Raw genomic sequence first — 26,148 nt, 5'->3', positions numbered from 1 at the left:
ATTATACATATCCAAAAATATGGAAAGTGAAAATCCCCAAAACCCTACAATCCTGTTTATTTCATGTGATCAAATTGGATAGTAAAAAATAACACCAAAGTTGGTGTTGTACCAGATAATGTTCATTTAGGTCTTTTAGTAGTACAAGTACCTAAAATGGACAGCTGTAATTGCATTCAAACAATTTATAGAAATTGTTATTACTTTCTTATTACAGTGGAGGCAATTTTACCTACTCTAATTTAGAGAATTGCTTTAATTTTGACACATGGGTTTGCAATTATGCAGAAACTTATTGGTCCCGATTCATCAAAGCTTTAATGCCAGAATTCTGGATTAGAAAGCTTTGAAAAGTCACAACACTTTTTGAAATTTTGCAAGTTTTGGCATTTTCAAGCCAGTTTTGGCCATTTGCAGCAAAGTAAGCAGATCTTGGGCTGAAGTTGGGTGCGTTGAGGGTGTGATGCTAAGGCTGTGATGTTCTTTACATCAGAAATCCTACTCTGGTCTCCATTTAAAATAAGATTTGTGGTGAGGCGCATGGAGTTTCGTCCCCTCAACAAAACTGCAAGAAAATTGCTGGTCTTGATGAGTTGGGGCCGTTGTTTTAGGTCTAGAGATGATTGAATATACCCACATCATTAGCAAGTGATTTAAATATTATTTGCAGTTTTTATTGTCCCCAATCTCTCGACTGTCATCATTTGCCTGCCATACATTACAATGAATCTTAACAAGGTACCCGGTATGAAACAGGGCCAAAGAAAATGGCAGTCTTGGAACATCAAACCCGCTTTCATCAACAATTTTATAGGTGCTCTAAATGTCAACTTCAACTATTGGCACTCTGTCTCAGGCGGCCAGCAATCCCTTCAATAAATTGAAATGGTAGTGCCTTTTCAGAAAATCTTGCTCTCCAGGTGGAGTTTGTTATAAGAAAACCAAACAAACCATGCTTCACTGATTGTCCCAGGTCCAACAATAAGTCTCTGCTTCTGATGTCTCGTATTGGCTGCAGTGATGATGTCACATTATCAGCACCGCATCCAATCACTGAGCTCAGTGACTTTATGGGGGGGGCTGCTGAGCTCAGTGATTGGGTGCTGCGGTATCAACGTGACATCACGTGATTTTTTTGAAAGGGGACAACTCATTTAACCCCTTCGTGACCTTGGGATTTTTCGTTTTTCCGTGTTTGTTTTTCACTCCCCTCCTTCCCAGAGCCATAACTTTTTTATTTTTCCGTCAATTTGGCCATGTGAGGGCTTATTTTTTGCGGGACGAGTTGTACTTTTGAACGACATCATTGATTTTAGCATGTCGTGTACTAGAAAACAGGAAAAAAATTCCAAGTGCGGTGAAATTGCAAAAAAAGTGCAGTCCCACACTTGTTTTTTGTTTGGCTTTTTTGCTAGGTTCACTAAATTCTAAAACTGACATTATGATTCTCCAGGTCAGTATGAGTTCATAGACACCTAACATGACTAGGTTATTTTTTACTTACCGTATATACTCGAGTATAAGCCGAGATTTTCAGCCCAAAATTTTGGGCTGAAAGTGCCCCTCTCGGCTTATACTCGAGTCAAGGTGGGTGGCAGGGTCGGCGGGTGAGGGGGTGAGGGCGCTGAGGTATACTTACCTAGTCCCAGCGATCCTCGCGCTGTCCCTGCCGTCCCACGGTCTTCTGTGCTGCAGCTTCTTCCCCTCTTCAGCAGTCACATGGGACCGCTCATTACAGAAATGAATAAGCGGCTCCACCTCCCATAGGGGCGGAGCCGCCTATTCATTCCTCTAATCAGCGGTGCCGGTGACCGCTGATAGAGAAAGAAGCTGCGGCACCGAAGACCAGGCAGAGGGACAGCGCGAGGATCGCCAGGACTAGGTAAGTATAGCATATTCACCTGTCCTCGTTCCAGCCGCCGAGCATCGCTCCATCTTCCCGGCCGGCGCCTCCATCTTCCCGGCGTCTGCGCTCTGACTGTTCAGGCAGAGGGCGCGATGACGCATATAGTGTGCGCGGCGCCCTCTGCCTGATCAGTCAGAGCAGAGACGCCGGGAAGATGGAGGCGCCGGAACGAGACGCCGGGAGCTGCAATCAAGGGAGGTGAGTATGTGTGTTTTTTTTTTTATTGCAGCAGCAGCAGCGGCGGCGGCAGAGATTTATGTGGAGCATCTATGGGGCACAATGAACGGTGCAGAGCACCGTATATGGCACATCTATGGGGAAATATGAACGGTGCAGAGCACCGTATATGGCACATCTATGGGGCACAGTGAACGGTGCAGAGCACCGTATATGGCACATCTATGGGGCACAGTGAACGGTGCAGAGCACCGTATATGGCACATCTATGGGGCACAGTGAACGGTGCAGAGCACCGTATATGGCACATCTATGGGGCACAGTGAACGGTGCAGAGCACCGTATATGGCACATCTATGGGGCACAGTGAACGGTGCGGAGCAATGTATATGGCACATCTATGGGGCACAATGAACGGTGCAGAGCACCGTATATGGCACATCTATGGGGCACAGTGAACGGTGCAGAGCACCGTATATGGCACATCTATGGGGCACAGTGAACGGTGCAGAGCACCGTATATGGCACATCTATGGAGCACAGTGAACGGTGCAGAGCACCGTATATGGCACATCTATGGGGCACAGTGAACGGTGCAGAGCACGGTATATGGCACATCTATGGGGAAATATGAACGGTGCAGAGCACCGTATATGGCACATCTATGGGGCACAGTGAACGGTGCAGAGCACCGTATATGGCACATCTATGGGGCACAGTGAACGGTGCAGAGCACCGTATATGGCACATCTATGGGGCACAGTGAACGGTGCGGAGCACCGTATATGGCACATCTATGGGGCACAGTGAACGGTGCAGGGCACCGTATATGGCACATCTATGGGGAAATATGAATGGTGCAGAGCACCGTATATGGCACATCTATGGGGAAATATGAACGGTGCAGAGCACCGTATATGGCACATCTATGGGGCACAGTGAACGGTGCAGAGCACCGTATATGGCACATCTATGGGGCACAGTGAACGGTGCAGAGCACCGTATATGGCACATCTATGGGGCACAGTGAACGGTGCAGGGCACCGTATATGGCACATCTATGGGGCACAGTGAACGGTGCAGAGCACCGTATATGGCACATCTATGGGGCACAGTGAACGGTGCAGAGCACCGTATATGGCACATCTATGGGGCACAGTGAACGGTGCAGAGCAATGTATATGGCACATCTATGGGGCACAGTGAACGGTGCGGAGCAATGTATATGGCACATCTATGGGGCACAATGAACGGTGCGGAGCACCGTATATGGCACATCTATGGGGCACAGTGAACGGTGCGGAGCACCGTATATGGCACATCTATGGGGCACAGTGAACGGTGCGGAGCAATGTATATGGCACATCTATGGGGCACAATGAACGGTGCAGAGCACCGTATATGGCACATCTATGGGGCACAATGAACGGTGCAGAGCACCGTATATGGCACATCTATGGGGCACAGTGAACGGTGCGGAGCAATGTATATGGCACATCTATGGGGCACAATGAACGGTGCAGAGCACCGTATATGGCACATCTATGGGGCACAGTGAACGGTGCAGAGCACCGTATATGGCACAGCTATGGGGCACAATGAACGGTGCAGAGCACCGTATATGGCACATCTATGGGGCACAATGAACGGTGCAGAGCACCGTATATGGCACAGCTATGGGGAAATATGAACGGTGCAGGGCACTATATGGCACAGCTATGGGGCACAGTGAACGGTGCAGAGCACCGTATATGGCACATCTATGGGGCACAGTGAACGGTGCAGAGCACCGTATATGGCACATCTATGGGGCACAATGAACGGTGCAGAGCACCGTATATGGCACATCTATGGGGCACAGTGAACGGTGCAGGGCACCGTATATGGCACATCTATGGGGCACAGTGAACGGTGCAGAGCACCGTATATGGCACATCTATGGGGCACAATGAACGGTGCAGAGCACCGTATATGGCACATCTATGGGGCACAATGAACGGTGCAGAGCACCGTATATGGCACATCTATGGGGCACAATGAACGGTGCAGAGCACCGTATATGGCACATCTATGGGGCACAGTGAACGGTGCAGAGCACCGCATATGGCACATCTATGGGGCACAGTGAACGGTGCGGAGCACCGTATATGGCACATCTATGGGGCACAGTGAACGGTGCAGAGCACCGTATATGGCACATCTATGGGGCACAGTGAACGGTGCAGAGCACCGTATATGGCACATCTATGGGGCACAATGAACGGTGCAGAGCACCGTATATGGCACAGCTATGGGGCACAATGAACGGTGCAGAGCACCGTATATGGCACATCTATGGGGCACAGTGAACGGTGCAGAGCACCGTATATGGCACATCTATGGGGCACAATGAACGGTGCAGAGCACCGTATATGGCACAGCTATGGGGCACAATGAACGGTGCAGAGCACCGTATATGGCACAGCTATGGGGCACAATGAACGGTGCAGAGCACCGTATATGGCACATCTATGGGGCACAGTGAACGGTGCAGAGCACCGTATATGGCACATCTATGGGGCACAGTGAACGGTGCAGAGCACCGTATATGGCACATCTATGGGGCACAGTGAACGGTGCAGAGCACCGTATATGGCACAGCTATGGGGCACAATGAACGGTGCAGAGCACCGTATATGGCACATCTATGGGGCACAGTGAACGGTGCAGAGCACCGTATATGGCACAGCTATGGGGCACAATGAACGGTGCAGAGCACCGTATATGGCACATCTATGGGGCACAGTGAACGGTGCAGAGCACCGTATATGGCATATCTATGGGGCACAGTGAACGGTGCAGAGCACCGTATATGGCACATCTATGGGGCACAGTGAACGGTGCAGGGCACCGTATATGGCACATCTATGGGGCACAGTGAACGGTGCAGAGCACCGTATATGGCACATCTATGGGGCACAGTGAACGGTGCAGGGCACCGTATATGGCACATCTATGGGGCACAGTGAACGGTGCAGGGCACCGTATATGGCACATCTATGGGGCACAATGAACGGTGCAGAGCACCGTATATGGCACATCTATGGGGAAATATGAACGGTGCAGGGCACTATATGGCACAGCTATGGGGAAATAATGATCTATTTTTATTTTTGAAATTCACCGGTAAATGCTGCATTTCCACCCTAGGCTTATACTCGAGTCAATAAGTTTTCCCAGTTTTTTGTGGCAAAATTAGGGGGGTCGGCTTATACTCGGGTCGGCTTATACTCGAGTATATACGGTAAGTAGTGAAAAAAATTCCAAACTTTGCTAAAAAAAACAAAACAAAATTGTGCCATTTTCCGATACTCGTAGCGTCTCCATTTTTCATGATCTGGGGTCGGTTGAGGGCTTATTTTTTGCATGCCGAGATGACGTTTTTAATGATACATTTTGGTGCAGATATGTTCTTTTGATCGCCCGTTATTGCATTTTAATGCAATGTCGTGGCGACCAAAAAAACATAATTCTGGCGTTTTGAATTTTTTTCTTGCTACGACGTTTAGCGATCAGGTTAATGCTTTTTTTTAATTTATAGATCGGGCGATTCTGAACGCGGCGATACCAAATATGTGTAGATTTGATTTTTTTTTTTTATTGATTTATTTTGATTGGGGCGAAAGGGAGGTGATTTAAACTTTTATATTTTTTTTTTTTTTTTCTCATTTTTTTTAACTTTTTTTTTCACTTTTGCCATGCTTCAATAGCTTACATGGGAGGTTAGAAGCAGGCATAGCACGATCGGCTCTGCTACATAGCAGCGATCTGCTGTTTGCTGCTATGTAGCAGAAAATCAGGTGTGCTGTGAGCGCCGACCACGGTGGCGCTCACAGCTACCGGCGATCAGTAACCATAGAGGTCTCAAGGACCTCTATGGTTACAAGGTAAAAGCATCACCGACCTCCGATCATGTGACGGGGGTCGGCGATGCCGTCATTTCCGGCCGCTCGGCTGGATGCGGTAGTTAAATGCCGCTGTCTGCGTTTGACAGCAGCGGCATTTAACTAGTTAATAGGTGCGGGCAGATCGCGATTCTGTCCGCGCCTATTACGGGCACATGTCAGCTGTTCAAAACAGCTGAAATGTCCCGGCTTTGATGCGGGCTCACCGCGGAGTCCTGCATCAAAGCAGGGGATCTGACCTCGGACGTACTATCCTGTCCGAGGTCAGAAAGGGGTTAAGCCACTCCCCAAATGGGAAGGTTCTGCATCTCATTTAACTGTTAATTGTGTCCTTGCTGCAAGTTCTGGATGTAACTTTGATGTACAATAACAAATTTTATTGTGGTACCGTGTTAGCCAGAAAAATCGATGTGAATATTTTTCTTCCCAATGATGACAGAAGTATTCTAGGAGTGATACCTTTATTGGCTAACCAGAAAATAATATGTTTGCAAACTTTCAGAGCACAGTGGCTCCTTCTTCAGTCAAGATTACAAATAGATTAATAAGAAAAAAGCACAATATTTAAAGAATAGTACAGCAGGACATTTGTTAGGGGGTGGGAAGTGTGATGAGTCCATACATAAGCCAAGATAATCAATTAGGCATTTTCTTACAAATGGAGAGGCAGTGGGAATAATGTTCTTAGTTATCTGGAGTCCTTCTGGTGGAGGTGTGAATTGTTTCCATGTATGGACTCATAAATCCAGGTGTTAAATTGAGTCCTAGTGTCAACGAATTAAACATATTCATTAGTTTGTATTCCCAAATTTTTCTTTCCCTGTGTATGTAACTTTGTAACTTTTCCCTGACCCTTTGTCAGTGTCAGTTCCACTTATCCCCAATATCATCACATTCAAAAGGCATTATAATAAAATAAACCGTTATATCAGGCATCAACCAACAGATAATGCATTAGTGTAACACGTTACAGCATTAATTCATTATAGCAAAATCTTCAGGCAGAGCCTACAATCCTTTACAAAACTACAATACATTGCAGTACCTCTGCTAATCAGAATGTGCTACTAATCCATCATTTATAGACCTTTGCATATAACTGCAGCAGGCATATGGGAAGGGACATAATATGATGACATTAGGAATGAGCGAGCACTAAAATGCTTGGATGCTCATTACTCAAACTGAGAAATTTCTAATGCTCGGGTGCTTGTCTGTTGTAAATTCTGTTATCGAACTCCCTTCTGTGGTCATGAATGGTACTTCGGCGAGTTCTGTCCATGGACTCCCTCTGGTGGCTGTGAGTGGAGCTGCTGGTTCTGAGGTTCCTTCCACAGGTGACCTAGTTTATTCTTTGGCTGGCTGCTCTATTTAACTCCACTCAGATCGTTACTCCATGCCAGCTGTCAATGTTCTAGTACTGGTTCAGTTCGCTCTTGGATCTTTCTGGTGACCTGTCTACTCCAGCAGAAGCTAAGTCCCTGCTAGTTTATTTGTTGTTCATTGTTTTCTTGTCCAGCTTGCTATCATGATTTTGCCTTGCTAGCTGGAAGCTCTGGGATGCAGAGTGGCACCTCCGCACCGTGAGTCGGTGCGGGGGTCTTTTTGCACACTCTGCGTGGTCTTTTTGTAGTTTTTTGTGCTGACCGCAAAGATACCTTTTCTATCCTCAGTCTGTTTAGTAAGTCTGGCCTCCCTTTGCTGAAACTTGTTTCATTCCTGTGTTTGTGACTTTCATCTTAACTCACAGTCAATATTTGTGGGGGGCTGCCTTTTCCTTTGGGGAATTTCTCTGAGGCAAGGTAGGCTTTATTTCCTTTCTCTAGGGGTAGTTAGCTCTTAGGCTGTGAAGAGGCGTCTAGGCAGAGTTAGGTACGCTCCACGGCTATTTCTAGTGTGTGTGATAGGATTAGGGGTTGCGGTCAGCAGAGCTCCCACTTCCCAGAGCTTGTCCTGTGTTAGTTTTACCATCAGGTCTTTCCGTGTGCTCCTAACCACCAGGTCCACAACACTTGTCTTCAGTAACGAGTATAATGGGAGTCAATGGGAAATCCAAGCATTTTTCCGGCAGACCCTACAAGGAGGTCTGGGGTACAGTGAAAAGGTTTAAATAGATGGAAAAAGCACAGAATGGAAAGACAATAGCATGGGGAAGACCATTGGAAGCATCTCTGACTCCAAGATCGCTGTGGAGAACAATGGTGTCACACTTTTGCTCCACTTTAAGGACTGACGACAAATCATTCAAAATTGAAGTGAAATTGGAGTTTACAGGAAAAATATGTTAAGAGACATTCTTTATTGTATAATGACTTGTATATAAGACAACAATTAAAAAAGATTTTTTTAAAACAATTTAAGTAAACCGAAACTGAAATCTTTATAAAAAAAAATTGAAATTTCAGTGTAATTTATGAAGGAAGCAAGAACTGCCAAAAATTTGATGGAAGAGGGACTTAGATACACCCTGTATTAAACATAAAGGAGGGTCCCATACACATTCTGTTCAAATTGTCATGTAGAGGTACTCCTAGACCCATAAAGGCTATGCATTAAGTGCAAAGCCTGCCAAAAATTACAAGCAGGATCTCCATACACCCTTAAAGGCACCAATTGTAGTGCTTCATTGAAATATTGTGAACAAAGTGTCGTTATAGTACTCCTACTCTCATAAAAGCTCTGCTGCAAAGCCTTCCAAAAATTACAAGCAAAGCCATCCATACACCTATGAAGGATCTATCTGGAGTTCCTTATTCAAATATTAAGAAAGTGTAGTTGTGGAACAAAAAAAATTGTGAACTGTAGCAGGCCAAAATGTTTTTAAAAATTTTAAACCACCACAATTTCACACAAAGTTAAACTATATGGATGACAATGCAGTCAATTTTTTCACCCAGAAACCGTGATTAACTGCAGCAGCTGTATATTTAGCAACAGACTACAAAGCCCTAAGCCCTGCCTAGAAGTTGTATTCTGCCACTCTCTTTACTCCAGCAGTTGTCCCTAAATGCAGAATGTATTACATAGAAACAGAAAAAGAATTGGTCTTAGAAGAACTCTTAGCATGATGGTTCAGCATCAGCACCAGTAGCACCACTAGAGGACTGTGATTAATGAAACTGTGCACACACAGGCCTGGACAACTACTCTCCCTCTAATCAAAACTGTCCCTGAGCTGTGTAATGGCGTCAGTGTACTGAGTGTGGTGGCAACTGTCCTTTTATAATGTCTGATGAGGTAACGCAGTCAGCCAATCACAGTAATGCCACTACCATGATGGCTACAGCATTACTGTCAGGCAATCCCAGCATGCTTATTGGCTGTGTAACAGGCGCCAAACATGCGTGGAGGGGATTTAAAAATATTTAGAATTGAGAGTCCTCAGTGGTTGATACCTTTTAATGAATAACTGAAAAGATGGTAACAAACTACAAGCTTTCGAGATTACTCATGTCTCTTAATCAGAGAGGGGATTTACGCATTGAATGAGAGAACCAGTCAATGCTCGACAAGTGCCAAGCACATCCGAGCGCCCAGATACTTGACTGATATCCGAGTATCACTGGGCACGTTGGCTCATCACCAGATGGCACTTGTAAGGATTTCCAATAATTACCAATTAGGATACTTAGGATTTCCAGTTCCATGTGAGCTCTCTGTAGCAAATTACAGGGGTCAATTACATTAGTTTGTACTCTCTCAAATAACTTCTGAGAGTTGTCAGAGAGCATTAGGAGAAATTTCAAAAGTCTATGCGAGCAGAAATGTTCTGTTCGTAATAACATTTATTATTATAGCTCCATCATTGTATCTTAAATTCTCATAATAAGCTATATTTTTATTAAAGTTACTCAAATGTGCACAGAAAGAAAAATATTCTTCATATATCATAGAGATGGAAGTATTTTCTTTTCAGTAAAAATGCATGACATTTTTCTTTAATTATTGCCTGGGTGGCTGTTGTTTTTACTGAATATTTAACCATTAATTTGTATGTCACGGAGATACATTAGTTTTGCTGTGTTCTCTGAATCAATATGAAACTTAAAATCGGTTATCCCGGAATATTTAATTTTTTTTAGTATGAGCCTAAACACTGACAGGCGGGTAGCTGCTAACAGAGGCAATTACCTGCATGTTCTACCCACTGATCACTTCTGTTGGCGATTTTGCTGGTCCACGACAACAATGCAACTCATCCTTTTCCAGCTTCTCTGTCCAAGGGGTGCAATTGCAGTTGTGTAGCAGGAAGCCGGCTCTCAATCAGCATGACATTGGCAGTCACACCCCATCAACAGGGCAGAAGAGAAGCATCTGCTCTGTCGATGTGAGGACAGCAGAAGTCGCTGAATCACTGGAAGTAGTGATCTAACTGTGATCCCTCTGTGCTGGCATAGATCGGCGCAGGTACAACAGACAGGTAGTTACAGAATACCTGCCTATTAATTCTTATGCTTATAGTAAAAAAAAAATAATCCTGGATAATTATTAATGACTTAAGGTAAAACATGAATGTGAAGACACAGCATTGTATCTTAATTAACCAGATGTTAGGGCTAGCGGAACGCACCAAATAATAAGATAGTCCACCGTGCAGAGATGGAACCTGCTGCCAAGTAATGACGGACTATATGGCGGTACAATGTGAATACACACATGGGTTAACTTCACCCTGTGTGAAGGAAGCAAACCCTGTTACGTCACAGGGCCGCAGTACCGCACGTAACAAAACTAATAATTGAATTGCACGAGAGTGCGAACTGTTCCGTACTGGCGGACGCCACTAACCACCCTGACTTGGGTTAAAGAAGCGCTCTAATGGTGCCGTACTGGAGGTCACAGCAGTAGGCGCTGTTTCGTGTGTAAACGCTGTGAGTTCAGGCGGGCGCTAGATTGCAGCCATACACCTTACGTGAACAGTCATACACAAGTGATGGGTTATTTAAGGAACGACTTGCACTCATCAACACACACACGATTACAATTGTACACTAGCGCATGGCCGTGCGGTCATGCGAAGCTTATATAGCTGCAGCACGTTCAGGACCTTCCAATAAAGGACCAATGGGAAGCTGCCACAGAAGTTAGCACCTTCAGGACCTTTCAGGAGGACCAATGGGAACCGCTGCAGCATCTGAGCATGTGACCCTCAATCTCCAACGGGAGATCTCACCCTGGGCATGCTCAGAAGGGAAAAAGCAGGACTTAGTCCCAAAAGCATCTGCTCGCCGCTGCCCAGCACTGGCTTCAATGGCAGAAGGAGGAAAAGCAGCAGTAACCCTATGCACAGAGTGAGACTGAACAAGACGCTGGGAACGATGTCTCCGCTGAGCATACTTCCCTGCGGCTGGAGAAGAATGAGAGACCGCAGCAGAGATGGTTCGAGATTCCCCCTGTGCAGAGGCGGGAACTCGACACCTAACACCAGATTACTACTGTTAGCAAGCCAGGTAGACTAGACTGTTATCTATGTGTTAATTTTTTAATTTAAGTGTTGATTTATGGTTGGTCAAGAAAGCAGACTTTTGCTTGTATAGGCTTGTAATGTTGAGTACTAAGCTGACATTTGATATAACATAGTGTGCTCTTATCCTTGATGACTAGTGATGTTTACCAATATACTAATTATGCATTGTGTAGGCCAGATAGTTTGTTGACTTTGAAAACTGAAGAGGAAAAAGTATGCAAATAGATTAAATAATCAAATAATACTACTTGATCTCATCTCCCTTCTTGCCCTTGATGTAAATACTGACTGAAGGACACTTGTTAAGTATAAAAATAGGTTACATGCCTCTGTATAGAGAGACAGCTAGAGATTCTGCCAAGACATCCATACATCCAAAGGACCAGAGACATGACAGTAGCCAATACATCGTGGCTTCATCACGAGGGACACAGATTTATTATTCTACAGGATGCCATCTTAGGGGACCTCGGCCCTGGTTGGAAGAATACAGATCTGCTCCATGGAAAATCGCTGAACTATGGATACATTTGGGAAACCCAGGTTGGGACTCTCTGATCACCTGGAACCTATGCATGCGTTTAGAGAAAGCCAGGATTGGGCCCCGCCGGTTGCCTGGCTCAATGGAGATGTTTGGAGAAGCCAGGTTGTGACCCTCTGGTCAACTAGCCCTTGTACCTCCAAGGACTTTAATCTTCCTAAGCTTGATGTTACCTCCATTATGTGTGATGCCACAGGTGGGGCAGTCGACCCTGGAAGATGAAACCAGGTTGTGACCCTCAGATCAACTGGCCTTGTACCTGAATGGACTGTCATCTTCCTAAGCTTGCCATTCCCTCCTCTCCATGTGTGTGCCACAGGTGAAGTAATCGACTGGCAGAACTCCTGCCCTCCTCAGAAAATGCAGAATCAGCTTTTGAGCGTCTTGGATCTTGCAACAAAAAAGAGTAACCTTTAATTCAGCACAAAGTCACAATCAATCTCTGTGCTTCAGCTTTGCTATAAAACATTGAATCCAAATCCAACATGTGTCAAAAAATTACTTGTGCTTATAAAAAAAACATCAATTGGATATATCACCAGCCAAAAAGGCAGGAGACACTACATCACCACATATACATAATAATAATAATAATAATAATAATTTTTATTTATATAGCGCCAACATATTCCGCAGCGCTTTACAAATTATAGAGGGGACTTGTACAGACAATAGACATTACAGCATAACAGAAATACAGTTCAAAACAGATACCAGGAGGAATGAGGGCCCTGCTCGCAAGCTTACAAACTATGAGGAAAAGGGGAGACACGAGAGGTGGATGGTAACAATTGCTTTAGTTATTCGGACCAGCCATAGTGTAAGGCTCGGGTGTTCATGTAAAGCTGCATGAACCAGTTAACTGCCTAAGTATGTAGCAGTACAGACACAGAGGGCTATTAACTGCGTAAAGTGAATGAGACCATGATGCAAGGAACCTGATTGTTTTTTTTTATTTTTTATAAATAGGCCACACAGGGATCGTTAGGTTAATGCATTGAGGCGGTAGGCCAGTCTGAACAAATGAGTTTTTAGGGTACGCTTAAAACTGTGGGGATTGGGGATTAATCGTATTAACCTAGGTAGTGCATTTCAAAGAATAGGCGCAGCACGTGTAAAGTCTTGGAGACGGGAGTGGGAGGTTCTGATTATTGAGGATGCTAACCTGAGGTCATTAGCGGAGCGGAGGGCACGGGTAGGGTGGTAGACTGAGACCAGAGAGGAGATGTAGGGTGGTGCAGAGCCATGGAGTGCTTTGTGGATGAGGGTAGTAGTTTTGTACTGGATTCTGGAGTGGATGGGTAGCCAGTGTAATGACTGGCACAAGGTAGAGGCATCGGTGTAACGGTTGGTGAGGAATATGATCCTGGCAGCAGCATTCAGGACAGATTGGAGCGGGGAAAGTTTGGTAAGAGGGAGGCCGATTAGTAGAGAGTTACAATAGTCCAGACGAGAATGAATAAGTGAAACAGTAAGAGATTTTGCAGAGTCGAAAGTAAGAAAAGGGTGAATTCTAGAAATGTTTTTGAGATGCAGGTAAGAAGAGCGAGCCAGTGATCGGATGTGGGGGGTGAATGAAAGGTCAGAATCAAGGATGACCCCAAGGCAGCGGGCATGTTGCTTTGGAGTAATGGTGGAACCGCACACGGAAATGGCAATGTCAGGCAAAGGTAGGTTAGTAGAGGGAGAGAACACGAGGAGTTCAGTTTTTGACAGGTTTAGTTTCAGATAGAGGGAGGACATGATGTTAGAGACAGCGGTAAGACAATCACTGGTGTTTTCTAAAAAGGTCGGCGTGACAACAGGAGAAGAGGTGTATAATTGGGTGTCGTCAGCATAGAGATGGTACTGGAAACCAAATCTACTGATTGTTTGTCCAATAGGGGCAGTATACAACAAGAAGAGGAGGGGGCCTAGGACTGAACCTTGAGGAACCCCAACAGTAAGGGGAAGGTGAGAGGAGGAGGAACCAGCAAAACATACAGTGAAGGATCGGTCAGAGAGATAGGAGGAGAACCAGGAGAGAACGGTGTCCTTGAGGTCTATGGAGCGGAGCATAGTGAGGAGGAGCTGATGATCCACAGTATCGAATGCTGCAGAGAGATCCAAGAGAATTAGCATGGAGTAGTGACCATTAGATTTAGCCGTTAGTAGGTCATTAGAGACTTTAGTGAGGGCAGTTTCAGTAGAGTGTAAAGAGCGGAAGCCAGATTAAAGAGGGTCGAGAAGAGAGTTATTTGAGAGATAGCGGGTAAGACGGGAGTGGACCAGGCGTTCGAGGAGTTTAGAGATGAAGGGAAGATTAGAGACAGGTCTATAATTAGCGGCACAGTTTTGATCAAGGGATGGTTTTTTAAGTAATGGATGTATGATGGCATGCTTAAATGAGGAGGGAAAAATACCGGAAGGGAGGGAAAGGTTGAATATTTTTGTTAGGTGAGAGGTGACAGCCGGGGAAAGGGACTGGAGGAGATGTGACGGAATGGGGTCACTGGTGCAAGTGGTCGGGCGAGAAGATGCAAGGAGCCTGCTTACTTCTTCTGTAACTGCTTCAAAGTCAGAGAGTGAACTAGATGCAGTGGGGGAGGGAGGACAGTGCATGGTATGAAGAGATTGGGAGATGATTTCCTGTCGAATGTGGTCAATTTTTTCTTTGAAGTAATTGGCCAGATCGTCAGCACGGAGATCCGTGGTTGGGTTGAGTAGGGACTGCAATGTGTCAAAGAGACGTTTAGGGTTATTGGACAGGGAGGTGATGAGGGTGTTGAAGTAGGTTTGTTTGGAGAGGTGAAGGGCAGAATTGTATGTCTTTAGCATGAACTTATAATGGATGAAATCTTCGGGTAGATTAGATTTTCTCCACAGACGTTCTGCGCACCTGGAGCACCGCTGCAGGAAACGTGTTTGCAGCGTGTGCCATGGTTGTTGCCGTCTGTGCAGAGTTGTTTTATGTATAGGAGGATGTTATGGCCGGCAATCAGGCAACACAGTGTGCAGTAATCAGCGCACATACAGAGATCTGGCAATAACCAAAAACAATAGGACAAGCTCTGAGACGTGGAATCTCTGTAGACTGCAGTACCTAATCTATCCTCACACAACTATAAGCAGCAGTGGATTGCGCCTATCACTACCTATGCAACTCGGCACTGCCTGAGGAGCTGACTAGCCTGAAGATAGAAATACAAGCCTGACTTACCTCAGAGAAATACCCCAAAGGAATAGGCAGCCCCCCACATATAATGACTGTTAGCAAGATGAAAAGACAAACGTAGGAATGAAATAGATTCAGCAAAGTGAGGCCCGATATTCTAGACAGAGCGAGGATAGCAAAGAGAACTATGCAGTCTACAAAAAACCCTAAAACGAAAACCACGCAAAGGGGCAAAAAGACCCACCGTGCCGAACTAACAGCACGGCGGTGCACCCCTTTGCTTCTCAGAGCTTCCAGCAAAAGTTAATAGCAAGCTGGACAGAAAAAACAGAAAACAAACTAGAAGCACTTATCTAGCAGAGCAGCAGGCCCAAGGAAAGATGCAGTAGCTCAGATCCAACACTGGAACATTGACAAGGAGCCAGGAAGACAGACTCAGGTGGAGCTAAATAGCAAGGCAGCCAACGAGCTCACCAAAACACCTGAGGGAGGAAGCCCAGAGACTGCAATACCACTTGTGACCACAGAAGTGAACTCAGCCACAGAATTCACAACAGTACCCCCCCCTTGAGGATGGGTCACCGAACCCTCACCAGAACCCCCAGGCCGACCAGGATGAGCCACATGAAAGGCACGAACAAGATCTGGGGCATGGACATCAGAGGCAAAAACCCAGGAATTATCTTCCTGAGCATAACCCTTCCATTTGACCAGATACTGGAGTTTCCGTCTAGAGACACGAGAATCCAAAATCTTCTCCACAATATACTCCAATTCCCCCTCCACCAAAACAGGGGCAGGAGGCTCCACAGATGGAACCATAGGTGCCACGTATCTCCTCAACAACGACCTATGGAATACATTATGTATGGAAAAGGAGTCTGGGAGGGTCAGACGAAAAGACACCGGATTGAGAATCTCAGAAATCCTATACGGACCAATAAAACGAGGTTTAAATTTAGGAGAGGAAACCTTCATAGGAATATGACGAGAAGATAACCAAACCAGATCCCCAACACGAAGTCGGGGTCCCACACGGCGTCTGCGATTAGCGAAAAGCTGAGCCTTCTCCTGGGACAAGGTCAAATTGTCCACTACCTGAGTCCAGATCTGCTGCAACCTGTCCACCACAGAATCCACACCAGGACAGTCCGAAGACTCAACCTGTCCTGAAGAGAAACGAGGATGGAACCCAGAATTGCAGAAAAATGGAGAGACCAAGGTAGCCGAGCTGGCCCGATTATTAAGGGCGAACTCAGCCAACGGCAAAAATGACACCCAATCATCCTGGTCAGCGGAAACAAAACATCTCAGATATGTTTCCAAGGTCTGATTGGTTCGTTCGGTCTGGCCATTAGTCTGAGGATGGAAGGCTGAGGCGAAAGATAGGTCAATGCCCATCCTACCACAAAAGGCTCGCCAGAACCTCGAGACAAACTGGGAACCTCTGTCAGAAACAATATTCTCAGGAATGCCATGTAAACGAACCACATGCTGGAAGAACAAAGGCACCAAATCAGAGGAGGAAGGCAATTTAACCAAGGGCACCAGATGGACCATTTTAGAAAAGCGATCACAGACCACCCAAATGACCGACATTTTTTGAGAAACGGGAAGGTCAGAAATGAAATCCATCGAAATATGTGTCCAAGGCCTCTTCGGGACCGGCAAGGGCAAAAGCAACCCACTGGAACGTGAACAGCAGGGCTTAGCCCTAGCACAAATTCCACAGGACTGCACAAAAGCACGCACATCCCGTGACAGAGATGGCCACCAGAAGGATCTAGCAACCAACTCCCTGGTACCAAAGATTCCTGGATGACCGGCCAGCACCGAACAATGAAGTTCAGAGATAACTTTACTAGTCCACCTATCAGGGACGAACAGTTTCTCGGCCGGACAACGATCAGGTTTATTAGCCTGAAATTTCTGCAACACTCTCCGCAAATCAGGGGAGATGGCAGACACAATGACTCCTTCCTTGAGGATACTCGCCGGCTCAGATAACCCCGGAGAGTCGGGCACAAAACTCCTAGACAGAGCATCCGCCTTCACATTTTTAGAGCCCGGAAGGTATGAAATCACAAAATCAAAACGAGCAAAAAATAACGACCAACGGGCCTGTCTAGGATTCAAGCGCTTGGCAGACTCAAGATAAGTAAGGTTCTTATGATCAGTCAATACCACCACGCGATGCTTAGCACCCTCAAGCCAATGACGCCACTCCTCGAATGCCCACTTCATGGCCAGCAACTCTCGGTTGCCCACATCATAATTACGCTAAGCAGCAGAAAATTTCCTGGAAAAGAAAGCACATGGTTTGAACACTGAGCAACCAGAACCTCTCTGTGACAAAACCGCCCCTGCACCAATCTCAGAAGCATCAACCTCGACCTGGAACGGAAGAGAAACATCAGGTTGACACAACACAGGGGCACAGCAAAAACGACGCTTCAACTCCTGAAAAGCTTCCACGGCAGCAGAAGACCAATTAACCAAATCAGCACCCTTCTTGGTCAAATCGGTCAATGGTCTGGCAATGCTAGAAAAATTACAGATGAAGCGACGATAAAAATTAGCAAAGCCCAGGAATTTCTGCAGACTTTTTAGAGATGTCGGCTGAGTCCAATCCTGGATGGCCTGAACCTTAACCGGATCCATCTCGATAGTAGAAGGGGAAAAGATGAACCCCAAAAATGAAACTTTCTGCACACCGAAGAGACACTTTGATCCCTTCACGAACAAGGAATTAGCACGCAGTACCTGGAAAACCATTCTGACTTGCTTCACATGAGACTCCCAATCATCTGAGAAGATCAAAATGTCATCCAAGCATAAAGCCAAAGCAATCCAGGAGTTTATTAAAGCAAAGAAGTGGAATATTCTTGAATGGCCAAGTCAGTCACCTGATCTCAACCCAATTGAGCAGCATTTTACTTGTTAAAGACTAAACTTCAGACAGAAAGGCCCACAAACAAACAGCAACTGAAAACCACCGCAGTGAAGGCCTGGCAGAGCATCAAAAAGGAGGAAACACAGCGTCTGGTGATGTCCATGAGTTCAAGACTTCAGGCAGTCATTGCCAACAAAGGGTATTCAACCAAGTACTAAAAATGAATATTTTATTTAAAATTATTGAATCTGTTCAATTACTTTTGGTCCCTTTTAAAACAGGGTGGCACATGTTAAGGAGCTGAAACTCCTAAACCCTTCATCCAATTTTAATGTGGATACCCTCAAATGAAAGCTGAAAGTCTGAACTTCAACTGCACCAGAATTGTTTTGTTTAAAATTCATTGTGGTAATGTCTATAACCAAAATTAGAAAAATGTTGTCTCTGTCCAAATATATATGGACCTAACTGTAGATTATACAAATAAATATGGTGAGTATTTGTGCTATTTCAAGTGAATATGGATTAGATTTAGATTGTCTTACCTGTCTCCTGCCCTGTCTAACTGCCATGTTATAACTGCCGAGTACTTAGAAAAAAAGTACTTTGAATAAAAATACACGAATACTAGTGCACGAATGCACCCCTGCACGAATGCATCCCCAAGCTAAGTCTACATTTATAGAAGGCTAGCCCTTAGATCGCCCTTTTTTTTTTGTGTTAAAGCTCGTCGTTAGCAATCAATCTAACTCAGTAGAGACAACAGGACACAATAAATGTAGTGATCAGATAAACAAATGTCCATTTCTACATGGATCATAAACCGCTTTGAAACAGTTATGTGATCTCTCTGAGTAAGGACATGCAAAAGTCAGTTAAATATCTATAAACACAAACAAAGGCATAATAGGATGACTAACATATATAGATACATGCAGGATTCAATGCCGAAAATAGAATGACTCAGATACCATCCAAGCTGCTTGCTGTCAGGGACTGGAGCAATAGACATGCAGGATATTTCAGCTCAGAGAATGAATGATATGTTTACCATCCAAGCTGCTTGCTGTCAGGGACTGGAGCATCAATCCTCTCTGCATACTGCCCACGTACAAATCAATTTGTATGCCACCATATTATACTTATTAAAACCTGAACTCAGGAGTATAATGCAATATATACATAAATACTAATAAAAATATACAACAGTTTAAGTGTTAATAATGATACATTATATCAAATGTATGATTTAAACCTGTTGGGTACTTTGTATTGATAATAATGATCCTCAGCTCATCTCAGGTGCAGATTGGCCTACCGGAAGTACCAGAGGATCCTCCAGTGGTCTGAGGACACTGGCACTGTTGCTGAAGCCAGGAACAGACTATAATGAGGGCAATCTGGGCAACTTCCCAGGGCCCAAAGCTCTCTGGGGGTTCATGGCCAAATTGCACTTATTGTACTCTTTTGCACCACCCTTGTGCATCACCGGCAGGGAGCAATAGAAACTGCAATAGAAAATAGCAGCAGGTGGAGAAAAACATGTATTTGCAATAAATTGGGAAGGGGACAAAGAACAGGAATGCTTGGGAGTAGGAGAGAACAGGACAGGCAATGTAATGAATTGGGGAGAGGACACAGGACAGGGAATGAAATGATTGATTCAGGCCATAGGACAGGGAATGTAATTGTGGCACCCCTAGGGGTATTTGCCACAAAAATAGTTACTGACAGTAAGTACAAATACTAAAATAGCAAGACTGCACTACCACCTCCGGCCAGAAGGGGGAGCTCCAGAGACTCCCCTTGATCCATTCTGGTCTGAGAGAAGAAATGGCAGTTGGGCTAAGGAGCTGAAAGTGAGAGGTCATACAGTTGAATCTCTAACAGCCCTGTGACTGTTACCAGGCCTAAATCACCGGCCTGAGGAGAAGAGGGATAGAGAAAAAGGACATTGTGAGAACCGGGTAGCATCAATCACTACCCAGAACAGGCGCAAAGACGGATACCGGATCCGTGGCTGTATTCATTATATATAATACAGCAACCGGAAAAACGTGAGGTGATATCAGCTTCACTAGGGCCGGACGCAGCAACAGACACAGAGTTCAGCGGTACTCCCAGAGGGGGTAAACCGATAAAAGGACTCGGGTTGCCCGTCGAACCAGGACCCGGAGGGGACAGATTGGGCCGGCAGCCAGTTCACATACAGCAGCAGGGCCACACAGATATTGCGTACAATAAGAGGCGAAGACCCCGGCAGGGTCAAAGTAACTCAGAGTTCCCATACAGACTCCGGTGACAGGACTGGTTGTAAATCCTTTTATGTTAAAGTAAACTGGTTAAACGTTTCAGTGCCTCAGTCTTTCATTTGGACAATAGCCATCTATCCAGGATCGGGATCGTCACCGCTGGGAGAACCTGCTGCTGATCAAGTAAGTGCCTGTCCCCTCATGATACCCCTTACACTGTGCATTGCCTGAGGCCACAGCACCGGGTCAAGCCACCCGTGACATCCCCCTCAAGAGACAGACTCCATTGGTCCGGTGCTGGGTATCCCGGTCTCCTGGGCGTCACAATTGGCGTCACGAACAGGATCTAGCCAGCCCGTATACCGGGTATTGTGTGCCGTGATTGGAGCCCAAAACTGTGAAAACTGGGATGAAAAATCTTGAAAATTGACTTTATTAAAGAAAAATCCATTCCCCATTGAAAACTATTGAAAGTGACTTTTCCCCATTGGTTATAATGGAGTAAAGATGGCCGCCATCCCCTGAGGTAATCACTTCATAACCGTTAGGCACGAGTGTTATGGCTGGCAATCAGGCAACACAGCGTGCAGTAATCAGCGCACATACAGAGATCTGGCAATAACCAAAAACAATAGGACGAGCTCTGAGACGTGGAATCTCTGTAGACTGCAGTACCTGATCTATCCTCACACAACTATAAGCAGCAGTGGATTGCGCCTAACAACTACCTATGCAACTCGGCACTGCCTGAGGAGCTGACTAGCCTGAAGATAGAAATACAAGCCTGACTTACCTCAGAGAAATACCCCAAAGGAATAGGCAGCCCCCCACATATAATGACTGTTAGCAAGATGAAAAGACAAACGTAGGAATGAAATAGATTCAGCAAAGTGAGGCCCGATATTCTAGACAGAGCGAGGATAGCAAAGAGAACTATGCAGTCTACAAAAAACCCTAAAACGAAAACCACGCAAAGGGGCAAAAAGACCCACCGTGCCGAACTAACAGCACGGCGGTGCACCCCTCTGCTTCTCAGAGCTTCCAGCAAAAGACAATAGCAAGCTGGACAGAAAAAAACAGAAAACAAACTAGAAGCACTTATCTAGCAGAGCAGCAGGCCCAAGGAAAGATGCAGTAGCTCAGATCCAACACTGGAACATTGACAAGGAGCAAGGAAGACAGACTCAGGTGGAGCTAAATAGCAAGGCAGCCAACGAGCTCACCAAAACACCTGAGGGAGGAAGCCCAGAGACTGCAATACCACTTGTGACCACAGAAGTGAACTCAGCCACAGAATTCACAACAGTACCCCCCCCTTGAGGAGGGGTCACCGAACCCTCACCAGAACCCCCAGGCCGACCAGGATGAGCCACATGAAAGGCACGAACAAGATCTGGGGCATGGACATCAGAGGCAAAAACCCAGGAATTATCTTCCTGAGCATAACCCTTCCATTTGACCAGATACTGGAGTTTCCGTCTAGAGACACGAGAATCCAAAATCTTCTCCACAATATACTCCAATTCCCCCTCCACCAAAACAGGGGCAGGAGGCTCCACAGATGGAACCATAGGTGCCACGTATCTCCTCAACAACGACCTATGGAATACATTATGTATGGAAAAGGAGTCTGGGAGGGTCAGACGAAAAGACACCGGATTGAGAATCTCAGAAATCCTATACGGACCAATAAAACGAGGTTTAAATTTAGGAGAGGAAACCTTCATAGGAATATGACGAGAAGATAACCAAACCAAATCCCCAACACGAAGTCGGGGTCCCACACGGCGTCTGCGATTAGCGAAAAGCTGAGCCTTCTCCTGGGACAAGGTCAAATTGTCCACTACCTGAGTCCAGATCTGCTGCAACCTGTCCACCACAGAATCCACACCAGGACAGTCCGAAGACTCAACCTGTCCTGAAGAGAAACGAGGATGGAACCCAGAATTGCAGAAAAATGGAGAGACCAAGGTAGCCGAGCTGGCCCGATTATTAAGGGCGAACTCAGCCAACGGCAAAAATGACACCCAATCATCCTGGTCAGCGGAAACAAAACATCTCAGATATGTTTCCAAGGTCTGATTGGTTCGTTCGGTCTGGCCATTAGTCTGAGGATGGAAGGCCGAAGAGAAAGATAGGTCAATGCCCATCCTACCACAAAAGGCTCGCCAGAACCTCGAGACAAACTGGGAACCTCTGTCAGAAACAATATTCTCAGGAATGCCATGTAAACGAACCACATGCTGGAAGAACAAAGGCACCAAATCAGAGGAGGAAGGCAATTTAACCAAGGGCACCAGATGGACCATTTTAGAAAAGCGATCACAGACCACCCAAATGACCGACATTTTTTGAGAAACGGGAAGGTCAGAAATGAAATCCATCGAAATATGTGTCCAAGGCCTCTTCGGGACCGGCAAGGGCAAAAGCAACCCACTGGCACGTGAACAGCAGGGCTTAGCCCTAGCACAAATTCCACAGGACTGCACAAAAGCACGCACATCCCGTGACAGAGATGGCCACCAGAAGGATCTAGCAACCAACTCCCTGGTACCAAAGATTCCTGGATGACCGGCCAGCACCGAACAATGAAGTTCAGAGATAACTTTACTAGTCCACCTATCAGGGACGAACAGTTTCTCGGCCGGACAACGATCAGGTTTATTAGCCTGAAATTTCTGCAACACTCTCCGCAAATCAGGGGAGATGGCAGACACAATGACTCCTTCCTTGAGGATACTCGCCGGCTCAGATAACCCCGGAGAGTCGGGCACAAAACTCCTAGACAGAGCATCCGCCTTCACATTTTTAGAGCCCGGAAGGTATGAAATCACAAAATCAAAACGAGCAAAAAATAACGACCAACGGGCCTGTCTAGGATTCAAGCGCTTGGCAGACTCGAGATAAGTCAAGTTCTTATGATCAGTCAATACCACCACGCGATGCTTAGCACCCTCAAGCCAATGACGCCACTCCTCGAATGCCCACTTCATGGCTAGCAACTCTCGGTTGCCCACATCATAATTACGCTCAGCAGCAGAAAATTTCCTGGAAAAGAAAGCACATGGTTTGAACACTGAGCAACCAGAACCTCTCTGTGACAAAACCGCCCCTGCACCAATCTCAGAAGCATCAACCTCGACCTGGAACGGAAGAGAAACATCAGGTTGACACAACACAGGGGCACAGCAAAAACGACGCTTCAACTCCTGAAAAGCTTCCACGGCAGCAGAAGACCAATTAACCAAATCAGCACCCTTCTTGGTCAAATCGGTCAATGGTCTGGCAATGCTAGAAAAATTACAGATGAAGCGACGATAAAAATTAGCAAAGCCCAGGAATTTCTGCAGACTTTTTAGAGATGTCGGCTGAGTCCAATCCTGGATGGCCTGAACCTTAACCGGATCCATCTCGATAGTAGAAGGGGAAAAGATGAACCCCAAAAATGAAACTTTCTGCACACCGAAGAGACACTTTGATCCCTTCACGAACAAGGAATTAGCACGCAGTACCTGGAAAACCATTCTGACTTGCTTCACATGAGACTCCCAATCATCTGAGAAGATCAAAATGTCATCCAAGTAAACAATCAAGAATTTATCCAGATACTCACGGAAAATGTCATGCATAAAAGACTGAAAAACAGATGGAGCATTGGCAAGTCCGAACGGCATCACCAGATACTCAAAATGACCCTCGGGCGTATTAAATGCCGTTTTCCATTCATCTCCCTGCCTGATTCTCACCAGATTATACGCACCACGAAGATCAATCTTAGTAAACCAACTAGCCCCCTTAATCCGAGCAAACAAGTCAGAAATCAATGGCAAGGGATACTGAAACTTAACAGTGATCTTATTAAGAAGGCGGTAATCCATACACGGTCTTAGCGAACCATCCTTCTTGGCTACAAAAAAGAACCCTGCTCCCAATGGTGACGACGATGGACGAATATGTCCCTTCTCCAGGGACTCCTTCACATAACTGCGCATAGCGGTGTGTTCAGGTACGGACAAATTAAATAAACGACCCTTAGGGAATTTACTACCAGGAATCAAATCGATAGCACAATCACAATTCCTATGCGGAGGTAGGGCATCAGACTTGGACTCTTCAAATACATCCTGAAAGTCCGACAAGAACTCTGGGATGTCAGAAGGAATGGATGACGAAATAGACAAAAATGGAACATCACCATGTACTCCCTGACAACCCCAGCTGGTTACCGACATAGAGTTCCAATCCAATACTGGATTATGAGTTTGTAGCCATGGCAACCCCAACACGACCACATCATGCAAATTATGCAGTACCAGAAAGCGAATAACTTCCTGATGTGCAGGAGCCATGCACATGGTCAGCTGGGCCCAGTACTGAGGCTTATTCTTGGCCAAAGGTGTAGCATCAATTCCTCTCAACGGAATAGGACACCGCAAAGGCTCCAAGAAAAATCCACAACGTTTAGCATAATCCAAATCCATCAGATTCAGGGCAGCGCCTGAATCCACAAACGCCATGACAGAATACGATGACAAAGAGCACATTAAGGTAATGGACAAAAGGAATTTGGACTGTACAGTACCAATAACGGCAGAGCTATCGAACCGCCTAGTGCGTTTAGGACAATTAGAAATAGCATGAGTAGAATCACCACAATAGAAACACAGTCTGTTCAGACGTCTGTGTTCTTGCCGTTCTACTTTAGTCATAGTCCTGTCGCACTGCATAGGCTCAGGTTTACTCTCAGGCAGTACCGCCAGATGGTGCACAGATTTACGCTCGCGCAAGCGACGACCGATCTGAATGGCCAAGGACATAGACTCATTCAAACCAGCAGGCATAGGAAATCCCACCATTACATCCTTAAGAGCTTCAGAGAGACCCTTTCTGAACAAAGCCGCTAGTGCAGATTCATTCCACAGAGTGAGTACTGACCATTTCCTAAATTTCTGACAATATACTTCTACATCATCCTGACCCTGGCATAAAGCCAGCAGATTTTTCTCAGCCTGATCCACTGAATTAGGCTCATCGTAAAGCAATCCGAGCGCCAGGAAAAATGCATCAACATTACTCAATGCAGAATCTCCTGGTGCAAGAGAAAACGCCCAGTCCTGTGGGTCGCCGCGCAAAAAAGAAATAATAATCAAAACCTGTTGAATAGGATTACCAGAAGAATGAGGTTTCAAGGCCAAAAATAGCTTACAATTATTTCTGAAGCTCAGGAACTTAGTTCTGTCACCAAAAAACAAATCAGGAATCGGAATTCTTGGTTCTAGCATCGATTTCTGATCAATAGTATCTTGAATCTTTTGTACATTTACAACGAGATTATCCATTGAGGAGCACAGAGCCTGAATATCCATGTCCACAGCTGTGTCCTGAAGCACTCTAATGTCTAGGGGAAAAAAAAGACTGAAGACAGAGCTAAGAAAAAAAAATGATGTCAGGATTTCTTTTTTCCCTCTATTGGGAATCATTGGTGAGGCTCCTTGTACTGTTATGGCTGGCAATCAGGCAACACAGCGTGCAGTAATCAGCGCACATACAGAGATCTGGCAATAACCAAAAACAATAGGACGAGCTCTGAGACGTGGAATCTCTGTAGACTGCAGTACCTGATCTATCCTCACACAACTATAAGCAGCAGTGGATTGCGCCTAACAACTACCTATGCAACTCGGCACTGCCTGAGGAGCTGACTAGCCTGAAGATAGAAATACAAGCCTGACTTACCTCAGAGAAATACCCCAAAGGAATAGGCAGCCCCCCACATATAATGACTGTTAGCAAGATGAAAAGACAAACGTAGGA

At 45.6% G+C, this 26,148-nt stretch overlaps 1 protein-coding gene across 1 annotated transcript in view; it reads right to left on the bottom strand.

Moving 5' to 3' along the window:
- LOC138651609 (alpha-tectorin-like) overlaps positions 1-26,148 on the bottom strand; it is a 360,891-nt gene that overhangs the window by 94,847 nt on the left and 239,896 nt on the right. The gene's annotated exons all lie outside the window — the stretch shown is intronic.

The sequence above is a fragment of the Ranitomeya imitator genome, chromosome 10 (assembly GCF_032444005.1).
Source record: "Ranitomeya imitator isolate aRanImi1 chromosome 10, aRanImi1.pri, whole genome shotgun sequence".
In the NCBI taxonomy this organism is placed as follows: Eukaryota; Metazoa; Chordata; class Amphibia; order Anura; family Dendrobatidae; genus Ranitomeya; species Ranitomeya imitator.
The sequence above is the reverse complement of the archived record's forward strand: the minus strand, read 5'-3'. Positions and strand labels throughout refer to the sequence as shown.